General features: G+C 52.2%; 1 protein-coding gene across 3 annotated transcripts in view; it reads left to right on the top strand.

Annotated features, from left to right (window-relative positions):
* Nucleotides 1-1,709: 1,709 nt before the first annotated feature.
* Nucleotides 1,710-20,425, top strand: part of STK40 (serine/threonine kinase 40) — a 40,608-nt gene continuing 21,892 nt past the window's right edge. The window contains exon 1 of one of the 3 annotated variants that reach the window (XM_045476744.1): nucleotides 1,710-2,091. The gene's annotated coding sequence lies outside the window, so the exon portion shown is untranslated. Of the gene's footprint in view, nucleotides 2,092-2,350; nucleotides 2,527-13,446; nucleotides 13,600-20,425 lie in introns of those variants that run through there. The other 2 variants (XM_045476743.1, XM_045476745.1) reach the window with 2 other exon arrangements.

The raw sequence follows: 20,425 nt of genomic DNA, 5'->3' as shown, positions 1-20,425 counted from the left end.
TTGAACCCAAGCCTGTATGACTCACACTCCGTGATCTTGACTACTGCATTACACTGTTCTGCTTCCCACCACTCCCGACATCACACCGATGGCAAAGATAAGCAGTGTCTCTGCTCACCTCAGTGGTGGTGCCCACCGGGTGTGGTGCTGGCATTCAGAACTTGTCATACCCGGGCCCTGGGGCTTGGCCATAAGGAGAAGCCAGAAGCCAGCAGTGAGTAGGGTTCGCTGGGTTACAGAAGCCTGTGGAAGCTCCTCAGGGTTGAAGGTTTCTTCCTCTCCTTCTGTGATAGGCAGATCCGCCTATACCTCGTCAAGCAACCATCTCTGCTGTTGTGACAGGCGTCACTTTGTTATGGCAGTACCATCTGCCAGTATGCCCAAAGTTGGAGAGCCAGCAGGCAGCAGGAGAGTATGTCACCGTGTGTGTGTGTGTGTGTGTGTGAGTGAGAGAGAGAGACAGAGAGAGAGATGCAGCAGTCTCCTCATGTTGGTGGTGTCCTGAAATGAAATATTTTTCATTTCCTCTGGCTGGCACCTTTCATTTCTATTCATTACCTCTCCTCCCCTCTTTTTCTTCCTTCTCCTCCTCTTCTTTGTTAAAATCCTATATTTTGAAGCAACTGAAGGTCTGGGGGGGGGATGGTGGTGTCAGCTCCAAGTGATTCATCTAGCTGATAATTAGAGCCCTGGAAAACCCAAAACTCACTCATTCCTGGCAGTCAGGGCTTCCGGAATCCCTAGGCTTTTCCCTTTGTCAGGCACAGAAGCTGGGGGGCTGTGGCCGGGCCTCTTTGTACCTGACTGAGTCCCGAACTTTGTGGAAGCCCTGTAACAGAAGTGAGTGTGAGCACTCTTGCTGGCCAGGTCCCGTGAGAAGCTGTTTCCATACTCACTGAATCTTCTCAATGATCCTGTAAGGCGTTATCCCTATTTTGACAGTCCGAGAAGGTCAAGGAACTTAACGTGGAGTCACTCAGCTTGTGGGAGATGCAGCAAGGACTCAAATCTAACCTTTTTGGAATCTGCCACACTTGGTTCAAATCACAGCCCTGCCATTATTAGCTATGCGCCTTTGGACAAGTTTCTTTCCCTCTCAGAGCTCTAGCTGCTGCATCTGTAAACAGACTCCCAACACTGATGTCTCTAAAGTGCTGTAACACAGCAGTGGGAGCTGTTTTGATTCCTGCTGTCACTTAGCCCTATCAGCTTAGTGGGCACCAGGCATTTAGAGAGACAAAGAGACGGACAGGAGAAGGCAGCCAGACTCAAGTCACATCACCTCTCATGTCCTGGCACTGCCTGTGTGGAGACGACAAATGCATATCCATGTGCACCTGGCCACACGCCCCTAAGAAAACCCAGCGGTGCACACCGGCTTGGACACATGTGCCCACACATGGATACAGAGTGCCCCAGGAGACAGCTGGAAAGACACCCAGGAGTTAAGACAGTCACATGCGGCCAGCACTCTGGCTCACACCTCTGAGACAAAGGAGTGGAGCCATGGCTGTTGGTGCTGCTGCCACTGAGCCCTTCTAGCTGCTTCTGGGTGCCAGAGGAGGGAAGCCAGGCTCTCAGAGGGCCCCAGTGAGTCACCCGCCTGATGCAATCCCTTTAAAGGGCTCATCTGCTGGTGCAAGAAGCTGATTCATGGAGGGCGTGGTTGCTGGAGGAGGAGGAGAAAGGGACCGAAACTGCAGCAGGAGGGACTGAGGCTAGATAGCTGGAATCGTTAATAGGATCTTTTCACTGTAAACCTCCCTGGTCAAGACTCCAGAGATCTTCAGGCTGAAGCAGGGTTTCTACAAAGGCGAGGGGCCCAGAGGGAAATAAATTGTGAGGGCTGAGACAGGAATTCTGTCATTTTATTGAGCCTAATTCCAGCGCTCTCCGCACAGGGCTCCAGAAACCGAGAAATGGAGATCAAGGAAGAGCCATTTCTCTGACAAATGCACTGCGCTGGCCGATCTTCCAGCTGCGGAAGACTTCTCCAAACCCAGCAGGGCGAGTGTAGGGCACTCGAGGTCCTGCGGAGTCGGGGCGGGGGCGGTGTCTGCGTCCCAGCCTCACCGCAGACGTAGATAAGCGGTAAGTACCGCCCCTTTAGAGTCTCAGTCTCCAATCGTTTCACAGGTTTCGGCCCAGACCTCACTCTGAGCCAATCGTCAATCGGATTCCGGACTCTTGCCTGAAGGCTTCCGCCCATCTTCAAGATGGCACCCCAATCCGGAGGCCGTGAGAGCGCAGACACAGGCGAGGGGCGGGGTCCGGGGAGAGGGGTGGGGCTGCGGCGCTGGCCCGAGAGGAGGGGGCGGTGCGTCACTTCCGTTGTCAGGTGGCGGCGCCGCAGCCATGGAGGGAGGCGGCGGCGGCGGCGGTGGCGGCTCGGGTGGCTGCGCTGGGAGGCGGCGGTGAGCGGCTCCCACGCCCCCGGCCCGGCCCCGGCTCCCCGGGACGGAGCGCCGAGCAGTCCTGGCTCCGGGCTACGGACTATGGGCGAGCAGCGCTGAGCACCGGGGGAAGGTGAGGGCGGGGGTCCCGGAGCGGGGAGCCGGGCGGGGGGTGCGGGTTGGCGCGGCGGGCCTCAGCGGCTGTGGCACGGGGACCGGGGTGACAGCCCGAGACCGTGCCGGTGCGACAGAAATGGCAACAGTGAACGCCCTCTCCTCTTCTGGGGTCTGCTCTTCCTGGGCGGCGGGGGCGGGGACTGCTGCGCTCGGGGTACCGGGCGGCCTCGGGGAGCCTGGGTCCCGCCGCAGCTCTAGGAGGTGGGCGCTGCCAGCCTTGCCCGGAGTCATTCGGCTAGTTAGTGAGGCCACCGACGTTTGAACTCAGCCAGGTCTTCCCCAGGAGACACCCTCTGCCTCTCCATGCTTCCCTCCCGATCCCGAAAGGGACTTGAAAGTTAGAACGAGTCCCCAAGGCGGGCCAGCCAGGGCTTCCTCCAGGAGCCCTCACCCGTCGCTGCTGGGGAAATTTTCTCATCGCGGGAGGCGTTCAGATGCGGGTCAGAGCTACCTGCTTGCCAGTGCTACGTTTGGCCGGCCTTTTCCAAGGAGAGAGCACGCCGCTGTGGTCAGTTTCACCTGCTGTGCCGGGTCTGGCCCGCCCATTCCCACGCGACTCGGCCACACCTTCCAGGCGGTGGGTAAGGGCTTTGGGATTTCCGATGCTACGTTCTCTGCTAACCCCCGCTCCCTAGGTTTGATGCCCGTTGGCGGAAGGAAGAGATGACAGCTGCCTTCGGTGGCAGAGTAGACTTTGCTCTGTTTTAAGTCACGGGAGAAACCGGTTGGCTTTGGTTGGTTTTGAGAGCAGTGGGGAAGAAGGTAGTCATTCTGGGCTGGGCACCTTTCCCCCTTGGCTTAGTTTTGCATGAGATAAGGAAGAGCAGAATATGTCATTGTAAAGCCAAAAGAATCCTTGTTTGTAAACAGTGCTTGTGAGCTGTTCCAGCACTCCTTGCTGGCCCTGCTCTGCCAGTGGTTTGTGGAGGTTGCTCTCATTTATTCATTCATTCCCCGCATGACAACAACAGTGTCCTTGCCTAGAGAGGCAAGTACCCTATGGTATAGTGGTGAAGAGTGGGCTTTGGAGCCAGACTTCCTGAGTTCAAATTCTGGCCCTGCAGCTTCTAAACGTGTGTCAGTAGGCATGTGGTATAAGCTGTCTGTGCCTCAGTGACCTCATCTGTAAAATGGGTGATTACCTAGAGCTGTTGTGAAGATTTAAAAAGTTAACACATGTAGGGGCGCTTGGCTGGTTCAGTTGGTGGAGGGTGTGACGCTTGATCTCGGGATCGGGAGTTCAGGCCCCACGTTCAGTGTAGAGATTACTTAAAAATAAAATCTTTAAAAAAATGGGGGCACCTGGGTGGCTCAGTCGGTTAAGCGTCCGACTTCAGCTCAGGTCATGATCTCTCGGTTTGTGGGTTCAAGCCCCACGTCGAGCTCTGTGCTGACAGCTCGAGCCTGGAAACTGTTTCAGATTCTGTGCCTCCCTCTCTCTCTCTCTCTGCCCCTCCCCCACTCACGCATTTTGTCTCTCTCTCTCTCTCTCTCTCTAAAAAATGAATAAACCTTAAAAAAAACTTTAATAAAATTAACACATGCAAAACACACAGAACCATATCTGCCACATGATACATCTTACCTATTCTTATTTCAAGAAGCTCATGGTCTGGGTAAGGGAGACTGATCTGTAAACAAGTAGTTAAAATGGGTCTAAAAAAGCTAGTAGCAGCAGGCACAGGGCTGTAGGAGCCCACAAAGATCCTGGGAAGACTTGGCAGAAGTGATGACCCTGGAGCTGTGTCTAGAAGGATGGAAGGCTTAATCAGTGAGAACGAAGGGGTAAGGCGTTCTACTTAGAGAAAGACAAAGGCACGCATAGTTTGGGGTTTCCCTAAATAAAAGCTTTAATTTACTTATTCATTTAAGTAATCTCTACACCCAATGTGGGGTTCAAAGTCACAACCCCGAGATCAAGAGTCACATGCTCTTCAGACCGAGCCAGCCAGGAGCACCTGAGTACACGCATAGTTTACTCCAGAAACCTCAGATTGTTCAGTATGGTGGTATGAAAGTTGACATGGTGCAAAGTAAGGCAGTACAGGCTGACAAGGGAATGCCACGTTAACAAGTTAGGACTTTACGCCAAGGGCAGTGAAAAGGTTTCTAAGCAGAGGAGTGACATGATTGGATCTGTGTTTTAGAGTGACTTCTCTGGAGTTGGTTCCAGCTGAGGAGGGGAGAGCCAGGACTGGAGTCATCTTTAGAGGCCCCTGCAGGCCTCTGAGTAGGGAGAGTTGGTGCCAGGGTGGGGGATCTTTGCTGAGAAAGCCCTGGATGCCATGGGTGGCAGGTGGCAGGCTCCCTGCCTTGCTCTGAGCTTCTCTGCCCAGCACAGAAGTACCTGGTGCATGTGTCCCTCTCGTCCTAGGATTGCAGGTCACACGGGCACCGCCTTCTCCAAAGGCCTGTGGCCGGGGGTGCTGTGCTTGCTCCCTTGTGCCTTTCGTTTGACCTGGGAAGGCAGCAAACTGTAGGTGTTAAGAACCCATTTGGCTCTGCAGCAAGACAGATCTGAGTTCCAATCCCAGCCCTGCTGGTCGCTAGAGGTTACTTATTCTCTCCATGGCCAGCCTTCTCATCTACAAAGTGGGGACAGTAAGGCCCCTCCCTAGGAGGGCAGTTGTGAGGATTAAGTAAGACGTTGCAGGTTGAACACTTAGCACACACTGAGAAATACTTGGTAAGTGTTATTACAGACTGCAGGAAAGAACTTCCAAGAATCAGTGGGAGCAATTAGTCGCAACTGGAGCTGCGTCCCTTGGAGCTGTCAGGAGCTGTCAGAAGTGTCCTGAGGGATCACAAGATCACAGAATTTCATTGTATTCTTTCTGAAAAGGAAATCTGTGGGGAGTTTACCCAGTCTTTATGGGAGCCATGCGGATGATTCAGCTCAGCTCTTTAAGAGAACCATTTTGGGGGACACCTGGGTGGTTCAGTCTGTTAGGCATCTGACCTCGGCTCAGGTCATGATCTCATGGTCCATGAGTTCAAGCCCCACATTGGGTTCTGTGCTGACAGCTCAGAGCCTGGAGCCTGCTTAGGATTCTGTGTCTCCTCTCTCTCTCTCTCTCTCTCTCTCTCTCTCTCTCTGCCCCTCCCCTGCTCATGCTCTGTCTCTCAAAAATAAATAAATGTCAAAAAAAAAAGTTTAAGAACCATTGTTTTTAAAAATAGAAGAGTACTTGAGAAGAAATTGTATTTTAAAGTATTCATGACAGAAAAGATGTTTAGAGGTTCTTCCGTGTGTCCCTATTAGAGACCATTGTCTGGTATCTGAATTAGTATCACCAAGAAGCATCACACACATTGATGTATGTAGTGGCTCAAAATCCAGGGTTCCATATGTGGCTGGGGTGTGCTGGGTGCCAGGGGCAGAAGGAGAATAGAGAGGTAGCCCCTGCCCTGGAGGAACTTGTGGTCTAGCAGGGACCTAACCAATGAACACTCGCATAGTTTGGCAAGTCTTTCCCAGAAGTCTTATAGCATGTAATGGGAATCAGGAGGAAGGAGCGGTTCCACTGGGGGATGTGGAGGAGACTGGGGAGAGCTTTGGAAAGGCCTCAGAGTTTAGCTCCCAAATGGCGAGTAGAGTTTTCCGAGGGCTCACAAGGCACCCCAAGCGGGGGAACAGCGTGGCACAGGCCTGGATGCGTGCTGGTGTATGTGCATCTTTAGCAACCACAAGAGGTTCTAGCACAGGGTGTGAAGGGACCTGGTGTAGGATGTGCTGGAGAGGTAGGTACCAGTCTAAGATGCTTGAACTTCTCAAGATCTTGTGATGGAACGCTTTGTTTTATGTGGAGGGAACACCATTAGGCCTGCAGCTTCCCAAGAGCCCTCTAGCTGCGGGTGGAGGGTAGACTGGGAAGAGAGTGGGTCTGGAGTCCAGGAGGAGGCTGTTGTAATGGTCAGAGCAAGCCCTTGTGTGGGCCTGGATCAGGGCAGAGGCATTTGGGATGGAGAGGAAGGGCAGAGATCAGAGCTGTTTGAGGAGAAGTCAGTAGGACTCTAGGAATATTTGGAAGGGATGGTTGAGGGAGGGGCAGTGGTGGCAGGTGACCCACAAGTTCCTGGTTTGGGTGACATAGTGAATGGTAGTGCAGAGGCTTGGGAGAACACAGTGGCCAGTGAAATCTGCCCACTCCCTTCAGTAAGATCCGAGTGCATCTCACGGGACAGCATCAGTTGTAAAGTCTGTGGCACCCTGTCCAGCTTGGGGCCAGGCTTCCCTCTGGTTACGCCTGAGTCAGCACCTGGGAGAAGGGCAGCTCCCCTCCCTTCACCTTTCCTCTGCCCAGATTTGCCCAGGGAGGTGACCTTGTGCAGTATTTCAGAAACTCAACTGGCTGAGTCTGCAAAACTTGTGTAATTTCTCCAGCCTTCAGGTGGCCCTACAGAGCAGCTCTTTACTCTGCGCCATCCACACTGCTTCAGCTGATGGGGTCCTGGTCAGCAGCATACCTCTAGGTTGTACATGGCTTTCCCATTGTTTCCTGGAGATCTTATCTGGAAAGAGATCTTGAGATTGGATTTACTCCCTAGGCTGGGTTAGCAGACTGTCCCTCTTCTCAAGAAGGAGAGGTGTCTGCCCGAGGCCACCTAGGACTCAGAGCCACCAGAGAGATGAGAGGAAGTTGCCCTGGTGCCCTTGTCTCCGAGCTCTATGGGAGTGCAGAGCTAGACCAGAATCGATTGTGCTGTGCAGAGAGTGTGCTGGGGGACAACAATTCAGACAGGCCCTTCGGGACGGGGGAGATTTTCACAAGATTTGTCCTTGGGTTTGTGGGGTAAAGAAGGTAGAAGAGAAAGTGGCCTGAAACGAGAGCATTTCTTCCTCTCCCACCTGCTCAGGTGACACTGTGGCCTTGCAGCAGGTGGCCCAGGGCCCACAGCAGCCCTGCATATCCTCTCAGGATCTGTAAGACCCATGAGAGAAAAGGATGGTGTTGTTTGTTTTGATTTATACTGTCTTAGAGATGGTCCCATTCTGGCACATGGATGCTTGGGTTGTTTTTCATTATGGATGTGTGTAATGTATTCAGCAAGCTCTCTACTAACAAATTTAGGTTATTCTCTGTCTTTTGCTCTCCAAACAGAGCTGTAGTAGCCGCCTGCATATATATGATTTGGCCCACCTTAGGGATGTGCAGGATTCTAGAAGAGAGGTTGCTGCTTCAGAGTACCTTTTATTATTATTATTATTATTATTATTATTATTATTATTATTTCTTGAAGAATTTCTAGGCCTCCTTTTAATAAACTTGAGTGGCCTGATTTTGCTCCAGTGAGCAAAGGTAGTCTTTTGGGTTGAGGTACCCCATCCTGTGGGGACACTGAGGAGTCCTTGCCCTGAACAGGCTGCAGCTCTGTGGTGGTCATCCTCTTCTGATTGACGGCAGTCTACCTCAGGAGTGAGTTCAGGCTCCCCAGAGCTGTCACCGTCCAGTAGTATACAGGCTTGATGATTTCCAAGCAAGTCTAGTTTTTGGAAAGCCCCAGAGAAAACTGAGAAGGGCTCTTGTCATTCGGAGTGAAGCTGTGCTCTCTAAATATGCTTATAGACTGCCGCCTACTTGGCAAAAGAGACAGAAGATGTTTAGCCTTTAAAGAGTCTGTGACCCAAGGATCCAGGAAGAAGAAACAGTAGCCTGGACATTGTGGTGGGAATTGGCAAGAGCAGGACTGATGTGCCTGTCATTTGTCTTTGGGTTTGGGGCAGAGCTGGTTTGGGGTGTGATAAGGAGACAGCAGGTGCTTGTAGAGAGAAGCTCAGTTCCTTGGAAGACCTTAGCACTGGCTAGCCCAGAATTCTGTGGGGCATTTGGAACCCCATTTCTGGCATCTGCCAGCCCTAGAAAGCAAGAGTCCTACATTTTGCAGCGGGCGTGGAGCTCCTGGTGTTACTGTGTTTGGCATGAATTCCACAGGGTGCTTTCTCCTCTGACTGCTCTCCCAACGTGGTCCCTCCTGAAGGAACCGGAAGGAAACCAGCCAAAAAAAGGCAGATTGCCACCACCTTCCAGGTCCTTTGCTAAGTACTCAGCAGTACAGATTGAATGTTTCTCAGACTCTAAGGAAGGAGGGACTGTCTCTTACGGAGTTGAACCCCTAGGCTCAGAGATGTTAAGTAACCTGTCCACCGCTTCATAGGCAGTAGGAGCAGAGCCAGATTTCCAGCCTACACTGTGTGATTCTAGAGCCCATGCCATGCCATTCACCCTGGCCCCACTCTGGCCCCAGGGAGTCCAACCCACGTGGAATCTTGGACTCATAGAGTTTTAGAGCTGGAAGGGTCTTTGGCAAAGCTGAAGCAGTCCTTTCTTTGCCAGAAGAATGGAAACTACCACCTTTTGGAGGCAGGTCCCTCCCCCTCCTGCCCTGTGGCTAGTGAGTAAGGAGACTATCAACCGTATCACTTAACAGTTAAGGGCCTAGGCTCAGATCATACCTGGCTTCAAAGCCCACTTCTGCCACTTGCTCGTTGAGTGACCTTGAACCAGTCACTGACTGTCTCCAGCTTCATGTCCTCCCCTGTAAAATGGACATAATACTGCCTGCTCCTCAGGTAGTAATGGAGATTAGACATGAGGTGTTATTGTCTGTAGCAGGTTCAGACTAATTTCTAGTCCGCAGTCAGGACCCAGGGGCGGCTCTGATGAGGCCCAGCTAAGCTCTTTGCTGGCGGGTCTGTGAGTGTTCTAAAAGAGACATCGTGAGCCAGGTTCCAGGTCTCCAGTTCGAATGCTTTGGTGGTCCTCCCAGCCCCTCTGGATGCCAGCTGGCGAGCAGGAAATTCCTTCTAGGCATGTTTGCAAGTTACCTGAGAGAGCTTAAGTGTGCCCAGAGTGGTGGTTTTGTCCCTCCCGCCGACTCTCCTGCTGCAGCCTTGCAACGGCACACGGGCTGGTACGTTCAGGGCACTTCTGCATGTGTCCTGTGCCGTACCCCCTCAAGTGTGCCCTCTCTGAGGCCCAGCCTCCCTTGGGCCTGTTACTACTCTTAACAATTCTAATGGGTTAAACATTTTTTGAGATTTAAAAGAGAGTATTGTTATAGTAGTGTATGATAAAATAGTTAAGCAGTATGGAAGAATATAACATAAACTCTCCCTCCTCTCCCTGGGCCCCTCATCCTGCCGGGAAGTATCCACTGTTAAGTTTCTCCTAGAAATTTCCTGTGCATATTAAAAGCTTGTGTATGATCTTTTTGTCTTTACCCAAATGGGATCGTATTATACACATAGTACTGGTTTGTTTGTTTGTTTTTTAATGTAATATATTGTAAACATCTTTACCAGCAGGTGCAGACCTAGTCTCATAGGCTGCATTGTATTCCATTGGATGGAACATGATGTAGTGAACCAGTCCTTTCTTGGTGGACTTTTAGAGTGCTTCCTGTCTGGATGTGTGTGAGTGTCTATGTGTGTTTTGATTTTTGTGGTTTTATCTTTTGTGGTTTTTTGCTGCGACACATGGTTCTGTAGGAACCCTCGTTGAGCACATTTATCTTTGTGGACTTGTGTGGATATTTTTGTAGGATAAATCCCTTGAACTGGAAAGGCTGGGTCCGAGCCATGTATTTTCTTCTGTTGTGTTGGCTGTGGTTTAGCCCATGTTTTCTGCACACCTGCTGAGCCTATGCAGGGCATTCTGAAGTGGACAAGGCCCAGGCCTCGCTCCTAGGAGCTCACCATCTCCAGAGACACACGCAAACAGACATATGATGAGCATGCTCTTGCCATTGTGTGCGCTGTCTGTCAGTGGTGGCTCGTGGATCTCAGGATTGGCCCTGGCTGGCCTCCTGGTGGCTCAGAATAGGTGAGATCCTCATGTAGGCCTCCCCTCCAAATGGCTCCCCGAGGGGCACTCTGCTGGCCCAGCCTGCCATCAGCCTCTGCGACCCTGCCCCTCCCAGCCAGTGGCATTTCTGAACTGTATGGTTCATGGTCAAAGTTGTGAAATTGAATTGAATTTAAATTTTTTTAAGTTTATTTCTTTATTTTGAGAAACAGTGTGAGTAGGGGTGGGGCAGAGAGAGAGGGAGAGAGAGAGGAATCCCAAGCAGACTCCGCACTAAAAGTGCCCCAACGCCGGGCTCGAACTCACAAACCGTGAGATCATGACCTGAGCCAAAATCCAGAGTTGGACGCTTAACTGAGCCACCTGGATTGCCCCTGAATTTAATTGCTGATAGAGGCAGTTACGGAGAAGCAGTTTGCTGACCTCAGTCCAAATTGCCTTTCTTACAGCATGATGGTAGTGATTTTTGCTGTTAAAAACAGTATAAAGAGAGAGAATCACGTGTACCTGGGCCTGGCCCGGGCTTTCCCGTCTGTCGCTCTGGAAATCTGGGGTGGAAGGAAGGAAACTTAACATTTGTCTAGTGCCTCCCACACGCTGGCTCCCGGCAGTCCTCAGGGAACCCTGTGCGGGGGCAGCGCCATCCCCCTCCTGTAGGTGAGGGGACCGTGGAGCACAGAAGCACATATTCAGGTTGCACAGTGGACACAAAGGGTGGTTCTCAGACTCAGCCAGCCTTCCTGCAGTCACTTGCTGTTTTCTCCCTGCGTGATTGGGGCCACTGTGGGTGGCAAGAACCTGAACTCCATGTGGGACCCCGTGGCAGGCGTTGTTCCCCGGCTGAGTCACTGCACAAGGCAGGAACTGATGGTTTGAGCTGAGGATGGGTCCCCTCAGGAGCAGGGCAGGCTGGCATGAAAGGGGAGAGCTGTCAGGGACTTGGTCTGCCATCACTGCGCAAGGCAGAAGGCCCCCCACAGAGCCAAGGGGCCACCAGGAATGCCTCCCGAGCCAGTGTGCTTGGCTGCTTCCCCAGGCTCCTTCTCTGGATGGGAGATACCAGAGCAGCACGGCCTGAGAAAGAGCTATTAAGTCTGTCCCTTCCTCCTCTGACACCCACACACAGTGACGGATTATTTGTTGTCACATCAGCTGCTTCCGGAGGCCCTTGGGAGGGGTGTGCTGGTGGCAGGACTGGCATTGCTGCCCTGGATTCTGCTCTCGTGGCGCTCAGAGTGACCGCTGGTGAAGCCCTTTGCCCCATCTGCAGAGACTGGTCTCTCTTCCATTTATTTGTCTTTGCCCCAGAGGGGCCTATAGGTCCACCTGTGTGTGCACAGCCCTGGAGCCTTTCCTCCCGGAATCACTCTGGAACACATCCTCCTGGCCAGAGGCCTTTCGCCTCCAGTCTTCCCCGCCCAGCCGTCATGGAGGCCACAGAGAAGCCCAGTGGGGACTTCCTCAGGGCAACGGGGTGAAGAGGGACATCACTGATTACGTAATCTCCTTGTATGTGAATCTGGCCTCCTAAAGGAGACCAGAGCTGGACCTCCGAGCTGCAGACACTGGGCTCTCTGTGAGCAGTGGGGTCTTTGGGCCCCCGCTGGCCCCCAGGACTGCTGCGCTGGTCACACTGTAGTCCTGCTGGGGAAAGGCGGCGACAGAGGATGGGTCTGGTGCGGATGTGCTGAGGGGGAGCAGGCTGGGCACAGGGCCCTCTTTCTGACCGCCCCTCCCACTTCCCACTGGGCTGAGTCACTTCCTCCCTGGCTGCTGCAGGTAGGTACTCTCCCACACTCCTGCGCCTGCCTGCGAGCAGACCAGCAGACCGGGCTTCAGGGGGCGGGGTTCACCCTGGGCAGTGAGAGCAAGCTCTGGTTAGAAGCCGCCAGCTCACTCCAGCTCACTCCAGCTCACTCGGTAACCCCGAGGCAGGAAAGCAACTGCATTTAGGGAATGGTGTGATGTTGTGTATCCTTGACAAATTGGAGCTGTACATATCCTGCATTTTCAAAATGAGCAAAATCATCACACTGTTTTGGAACAGCGAAGATGACAGCGCATGCATGAATCTTTGTCATCAGGGAGTCCTGGCTGAAGCCAAGGGATTACTAATCCTCCTCCCCATCCCCCAGCTCCATCCTGAGCTCTGAAGCAAATGGCTTCCAGTGGGTTCCTGGAGAGGTTCCTTATAGCCTTCAGACTCCCAGGGAGAGGGTTCATGCCTACTTCGGGGTGGCTGCCATTAAAACTCAAAGGAAAAGCTGACCACAAAGCCTCCGTTCACTCTAGCTAGCACCAGTAGAAGAGAACAGGTCTCAGGCAGCCTCCTCTGGGCCCGGTAAGCTGGCCAGGGCCTCTAGGCTTTGGCTGGTCAGCAGTAGAAGGGGGAAATCTTTACTTCATCAAGTTGTGAGAAGGAAAGAAAATCTAGGAAGACACTAGAATGGTTCCTGGCAGGCAGTAGGTACCCATTAAGTGATAGTTCAAAAAGGATTGCACCCAGAGAGGCTTGTCGCCAGGGAGGTTACCTCCACTTAGAGCAGAGACCCCTCACCTTCCCCAGCAAAGACCTCATGACACAGCCAGCCACAGCATCGCATCTGGCCCTTTAGTGTTTCCTCTTTTACAGATGAGGAAACTGAGGCCCAGAGAGGGTAGATGACTCTCACAGAAGGCAGGTGACTAGTTCAGGGAAACAAAGCAAGTAAGTGATGGAAGCTGGAATTTGAACCCAGACCTATCTGACCTCAAAATCCATCTTGCCCTCCCACCTGGCATTTGGGTCCCTGGTCTATGCTTCGAAACACTTAGTTCCATGGGCTGTGAATTCCTCTGGTTTCCTGAGTTGACTTTGTGGATGGAAAGTGGGTCTGTCAGGAAGTTGGGAGCCCTCGTAGCAGCCCCTGCATGTGAGTATTGGGGTGCAGTGGGGGTGGCTTCCAGAATGCTTGGGTCACAGAGGGCTGGGGGACACCGCCTGGTTGGCTGTTGGGAGGATATCTCAGTAACCCCACCTCGACTTGGCCCCTCTCTCCAGAGAGACCTGCTCGGGGGCCGGGAACACCTCCTTATCCAGGGACAAGCACGGCCCCTCTCTCCCTGCTCACCTGCAGCTTTCTGGCTGGCAGCTCCCTGATTCCAGGAGAATGACTGCTTATGAGAAATCCAGAGGGTACCCCCCTCTCTCTGGTTGGCACTCCTAGGACCATAGCCATCATCAGGAGGGAAGGAGCAGTCAAGGAAGCAGTGTGGTCAAGTACAAGGAATATGGGATTCAGAGTTGGGAAACCCGTGTTCACATCCCATCTCTTTCAACAACCAGCCGGGTAACTTCAGGCAGGTCTCAGTATCTCTGAGTCTCAATTTCTTTTTCTAGAAAAAGTTGTGTTTGAGGAGAGGTGGGAGGGATCAGTTACAGTCATGTACGGGAAAGCGCTTTGTAAGCCATAGAGCTCTGTGCAAGTTAGTTGCCGTGAGAGTTCATGTGAGGGTGTGGGCCTCCCATGTGGGCTCCGAGTCCGAAATTCACCATCCAGGAATGAGCCTGGAGAATTTTCGAGGGAATTGGCAGACCTCTAGTGTGGGGGTGTCTGGTCTATAAAGCAGATCTACAGGTCTTAGTTGGGTCATGTGTTCAGATTTCACACTGCTCACCCCAAGCCTTGGTATTTCTTTCCAGGTATAGTCACATAAAATGCAGAGTTGAGCCAGAACTGCCCTTTTCTGGGGATAGCAAGAGTGCTAGGAATTTTTCTGACCAGCAGAAGGACCTTCACACCATGAGCCTAGAGGGACCCAGAGGACCTGTCACTGGTGTGTAGGGGCAGGACGAACTATCATTCACATGCCCCGCATCTTGCTGCAGGAAAGCAGGTCTTTTCACTGGATTCAGCCAAAAGGGGGCTAGTCTGTCCCTTTGCCAGTGACGGGTCGGGCGCAAGCCTCAGGCATGTGCTGTGAACGAGTCACTCCTCTGTGGGGTCTGCTTTCCAGCAGCAAACACTGTCGAAGCACAACCCCCGATGATCAGCCCGCCCAGAACCCTCCCTGCCCCAGGCATCCAGGCATTTCTGACATGGGGCTCTGCCTGGAGAAATGGTTCCCAGCATCTTGCAGCCCACTTACGTGCAGCTGTGACCCCTTGTCTCCCTGACCCTCGATTCTGTCTCCTGCCATGAGCTGGTGGACCATCCATCCGTACACCTGGCGTCCAGTTGGGTCATCCCTGTCCCCTGCCCCAATATGGTCCTTAATGTACTCTGGGCACGTAACAAACAGTTCTGCAGTCCATTTTCTCATTCAGCAGTGTGCCAGGCCCCGGGCAGGGTGCAGGGAAGCAGCGGTAAATTGGACTTGCTCCCTCAGGGGTGGTGGAAGTCAGATATACCATGGTTCCAGGACAGTGGGAGGGGACAGAGGTCTGCTCAGTGCTCTGGGAACTGCAGGAGGAAAGGACTCAGAGTGAGGACGGAGGGAGAAGGATGAGCCAACCAGGGAGAAGAGGGCAGGGTGAGGGTGTTCATGGCACACTCAGGGAATTGTGAGTCATATGGTGTGGGTGGATCTTGGGGGCCTACTAACGCAGTGCAGCCGGAGAGCTCGCCTGGGTCTGAGGAGTTAGGGTTTCTTCCTGAGACCAGAAGGGCACCGGAGGACCCCCGCCACGAAGACAGAAACCCTGCAGGCCCAGGTCCCGGAGCAGAGGAGAACGTGCAAGGTGCTAGAATCTGTTAGTCTGAGCCCCATTTACACAGGTAGCTGAAGTGGGGCCTTCTCCCGGAGTCCTTCCTGCATCCTCCCTGATCAGCCACAAGAGAGGTTCCCCCTGCTTGGTGCACCTGATGCAGTAACCCTTTGATGAAAGTGTGCTGCAGAAAGACGCCACCAGGTGGCAGACCTAGAGATTGCACAAAAGCCTCCTTTTCCCCTTTAGCACAGCGTTTGCAGGGGCGGAAGAGGGTCGTTCAAGACTGAACTCCTGTTCATGCCAGCCTGGCTCTGCCCAACAAGGGTGAGATCCCGCATCCTGCCACTGTGGGCACAAGGAGTCCCTTCGTGAATCTGGACAACAGATTCCTCCAGGGCCTTAGGAACTATTCCGTCCAGTGGCTTGCACTTTCTCCGGTCTCTGACCTCAGAGTAAATTGCAGGCATTGTGACCCTTCGCCCCCAAACCCTTCAGCGTCTGTCACCTCAGAGCAAGGGCATTCTTCCGTGTAACCACAGAGCAATTTTAAAATTCAGGAAAATTGACATCGATACAGTCCGTATTTAGATTTTGTCAGTTACCTAGTCATATCCTTTAGACCACCCCCCTGCCCAGGATCACACACTGCATTTACTTGTCTCTAGTCTCCATTAATCCAGACTGGTCCCTCATTCTTCCTTTAACTATCAGTCATTGATGTTTTTGAAGCACACAGGCCTGTTCTGTTGAATGTTCCTCAATTTGGGTTTGTCTCATGATCACATTCCGGTTACACATTTGGGGCAAAATGATAATAACGTAAGTTGTGATTTTATCAGGAGTTACACGATGTCAGTTCTGGTGTTGGTGATATTACCTTTGGCCATTTGGTTAAGGTTGCAGCTTACTTTTTTTTTTTTAATTGAGGTATATTTACACACAGTGAGTCTCACAGATCTTTTAATTATAGAATTCAGTCATTCTGACAAATGCACGTCTTGGACTAGAGGCACTAGGTCTCAATTCCAGACTCCTCCCCACCCCTCCACTGGATCATGACAGAGGATCCCTGTGGGGCGGCCTCATCATCCTGGACAGTCCCTTACTGTGCCCCGAGTTGATAACTGCCAGCTGCTGTTCCAGCCTCTGCTTCCCCCCTAGGCCCGTGAACAGAATAAGGCAAGAACATGAGGTGCTGTCTGCCTCTGCCCTCCTATTGCTGGGCACCCCGCCCCTCCTCAGCAGCTCGGCTAGCCCCCTGGGCCTCCTCCCCTCCCCACGCTGAGCTGAGTGTGTCATTCGGGCTGGCCATCAGACTCCCCTGGCCTTCAGTGCTAGGCCAACAGCCCAATGGCAGGTTCAAGGTCTCTTAAGCCTTCACTCTGGGTACTCTCTTCTGCCTTCTTTCCCCACCACACACACCCATTCGGTGCCCAGTTAGTAACAATCCCTTTCGGTTTGGGCAGGAGAGATACAAAGCTACTGTGTTGAAGCTAATAATAGCACAGGTTACCAAATGCTTACAGTATGCTGGTAGGTACTATTGCATGGCTTATCTTACTTAATCCTTAGACCAACTTCCTAAGGTAGGTGTTGTGCTCTGTATTTTGTAGATGCTGAATACGTAACTTGTCCAAGATCTTATCACTATCAAGTGATGGTGCTGGGGTTTACACCGGATTGGACTTACTCCTAAACGCTTGCACTGAGTCTGAGGATCCCAGCCAGTGTGGGTAATGGGGATCAAGATGGTGTTCCCTTCAGCCGAAGGGTGACCGGGCCAGGCATAGGACAGCTGGGGTCCCCTGTTCTTTCACCCCCAAGTGTCATACAAATGGTTCTGTGTCGTGCTGTGAAAAAAGACTAACACACGTTGCTCTAACCGTGTTATTTTGTCGCCTTAGTGTCCTGTCAACCGAGACTCTTTTCCCTCCCTCCAGGGCTAATGTGGGTCTAGGCACACAGACCCTTGACACATGTGTAGCAAACAGGATTGAGGCCAGGGATGGGTGGGAGCCCTGCCCTCACTTTTAAGTGCCAGGTGGGCTGCCCAGTGGTGCGGGTCCCTGCCTTCAGTAGACACAGCCAGAGGTAAAGTCCAGAAGACAGAAGTCTGCCCAACTCAGGGAATTTTTTGATTTGTTTGTTTGGTTCGTTTTGTTTTGACAGAGCCGGGAAACGTGGGAATGGGTGTAGGGGCTGCTGACAGGGACAGCTTGAATCTCGACACCATCGGCTAAGCCTGACCCTAGAGTGTAGATACAGTCCTTTGGCTCCTAGCAGGCATTGGAAGCTGCTAACAAACTGTGGCTACCAGCTGCCATTGTTGTCATACACACACACACACACACACACACGCACGCACGCACGCACGCACAGCAAGCAGTGCACCGGGCCCGGGTCTGTTGCCTGCTCCTTGCGGGGACTGCCCTTGCACTCTGCCTTGACTGGTTTGCGTGCAGGGTTACCCATCTCTCCAGGAACCCAGAAGTTGCAGCAGGAAGCCCAGGACAAGGTGGAGTGCAGAACTTTCTGCACAGTGGGCAGGCTCCATCACTGCCTCTCATGCTTGCAGGGGGATGGGGTGCTCCCCCTGGCTCTGTGCACGTGTGAATGTCCGCTGCATGGGGCGTCTGCATACCTGAGTGGAGGGGGTGATTCTGGGTGTGAGTGATGGGCCCCTCCTTGGTTCGGCCAGGCTTCAACTGCTTCATGGTAGGTGGAACTGAGGAAAGACCGAGCTGGGGAGGCCTCAGCACCATCTCTCTTTGCAACCCACCTCCTTTTGGGGTTGATAGTAGGTATATCCACCATGTTGAACCATGCCCTGCCGTACAGTGCCCTGCCTGGCCCTACCCCGCCCAGCTGTCCTGTGTACTGTCACACTGGATTTGGCACCATGGGCCTTAGAATCTTATGTGTTGCTAATGGCCCAGCCATTGTTGTCTTCTGGGAGAGCCGGGCTGACATCACCCAACAGCTTTAGAGTGAAATGACCTTAGCCCCAAATAGACAGGATAGGGCAGGCATCCCCCTCCTTTGGGCATGCCATGGTGGCTGTCACAGAGCTTTGGCCCTCCAATGCTGGCCCAAGCAAGTGAACCCCCAGCTCTCAGGATTGAGGCCCACAGCTTGCAGATGGGGGGTACCAATCTGGTTCTCTTTCAGTGCCTGCCTCCTAACCTCCTCCCTTCACCCCCATTGTTGCCTCACTGAGCTTCCTGGTGAGTGCAGGTTCTAAGGGAACCGGTACTAACTTGGGAGGGTAGTGCATGGAATAGTTGACAGATTGAAAGCTCGGGAGACTTCTAAGCCAGGACTGCTGAGTTACCAGGGAGCTGAGTAGTAGGCCCAGGAAATACCAGGCAAATGGCTGCCCCTTAGCCAGACTGGGCCAGGGTCCTTCACCCCAGCCTGAGGACTAATGTCTCTGGAGGGGCCTGGCCCCAAGTCCTTCTAGACCAGGGTAGCCGGACCTTTCACTTCGCAGATCTCACTGTGAAACCAGGATCCCTCAAAGCAGCCTTCCCCATGGGAGCATTTGTGGACCATTTGTAGGTGTGTCTCTGGAAGAGAGCCCGTCAGGATGATTTTTGGGTGAGGCACATCCTCCCTGTACATCAGTGGGGGTGCGGGGGACAGGAGGGTCTATCCCCAGGGGGGTTGTCTTTGCTCACCCCTCCAGTGAGCCTGTTAGCGGCTCTCCATTTTCCAGGCCTGCCTCTTCACACTGCTTCCTTTGCTCCCCCAGCCCTGGTGGCAGGAATGGATGTTCAGGAAGGGAAACAGCCCTGCCACCGCTTCCCCTGCCAGCATCTTTTCCCTCTCCCTGCCCGTCTGCTTCCATCCTTCTGTCAGCCTACATTTTGGAGCAGTTCCCAAGCCATTTGCTTGAGCTGAATCCTGAGTGGGGTGGGTGGGGTCAGGCTGAGCCCACTCATTGTCTGTGCTGCAGCTGCTCCCGACAAACTGTTGTCTAGACCAGGCCTGTGTGGAGGCGTCCAGGCAGTGTCTACACAGATACGATGGAGGCTCCACGGTGCTCTCCAGGGAACCAGGAGGAGAGAGGGGGCTTAGTGTTCCAGGGAAGATGGCAAAGATGGTCGGAATGGGAGGGAAACCAGCTCATCTCCCAGGGCAGGGGCAGCTCCAGCGCAGGGCTGCTGACCCAGCAAGAACCACCACCAGTATATATATACATATATATATATATACATATATATATATATATATGTAAAACCATTGTACCCCTCACTGTACCCCATATATATTATATGTATGGGGGTAGAGTGGTTTCATATACACACACATATCTTTTTTCCTTGTGGAATTTTTAGTCTAGTGGTGGGGAGAAGACATTAAGCATATAAACACACAAATAAATACATAATCACAAAATACGGAAAATTCTGTGAACAAAAATTCCACAATAGAGTGCTGGGACCCAGTGGCGGTGGAAATATCAGGGAAGGCTTCTCTGAGGAGGTGATATTTAAATTGAGAAGGATGCAGAGAAGTCAACCAGGCAAAGGGCAAGAACACTGTTCCAGACACATTACTGTCCAGCTTTTTAAGATTTTTCTCGAAGCAGTTTCATTCTTCTCGTAGGAATGATCTTGAATCTGCGTCCGGCATAAGCCTCTTTGGCAGAAATCATGGCCAAGCCTAACTGTGGCTTCTGTTCCACCTGGGAGCTATCAAGGCCTACTGAGTTACATGGTCCTAGTTACTCTCAGAATGAAGTCATGGGTCTGCGCCTCAGTGGCATAGCTCTGAAAACAAATAGGGGCTTGATGAGAGGCAGGCCTGGTAGATTGGACCAGAGGTGTGCCAGGCTATCTCTCCTGAATTCCATTTCACTGCTGGATTCAGGCTCTCAGGGTTTAGAATAAGGGCCAGAATGGCAGCATGTGAAGATTTAAGCTAACTGGTGAATGTGCACCTGTTCTCAGATTAGGGGTGGCCTTCCAGGAATAACAGGCAAACAAACTAAAAGAAAAGAGAGCTATTTGACTACATAAGCATGTCACCGTTTTTTAAATTAGCAAAATGTTAAAACATTAAGAAAAACTACATCATATGTCAGCTATAGCCTTAATATATAAAGAGTTTCTAAAAATCAATAAGACTAATACACTCAACACAGTAAAAAATGGAAAAAGAATATGAACTGATTTGTGGAAGAAATAATGCATGCAACCAGTATGTATGTAAAACAGGTTCAACCTCGTGAATAATTGAGGAGTTAGGTAGGCATTTAAACAATGATGTTCTTTTTATTACCCATCAATTGGCAGTTCTTAAAAATTATATTCAGTCCTAGTGCAGGTTCTGGGACTTATTCGCCCACACCACTAATG

Source organism: Leopardus geoffroyi, chromosome C1 (genome assembly GCF_018350155.1).
Source record: "Leopardus geoffroyi isolate Oge1 chromosome C1, O.geoffroyi_Oge1_pat1.0, whole genome shotgun sequence".
NCBI classification, from domain to species: Eukaryota; Metazoa; Chordata; class Mammalia; order Carnivora; family Felidae; genus Leopardus; species Leopardus geoffroyi.
This window is presented reverse-complemented; position numbering and strand designations above follow the sequence as displayed.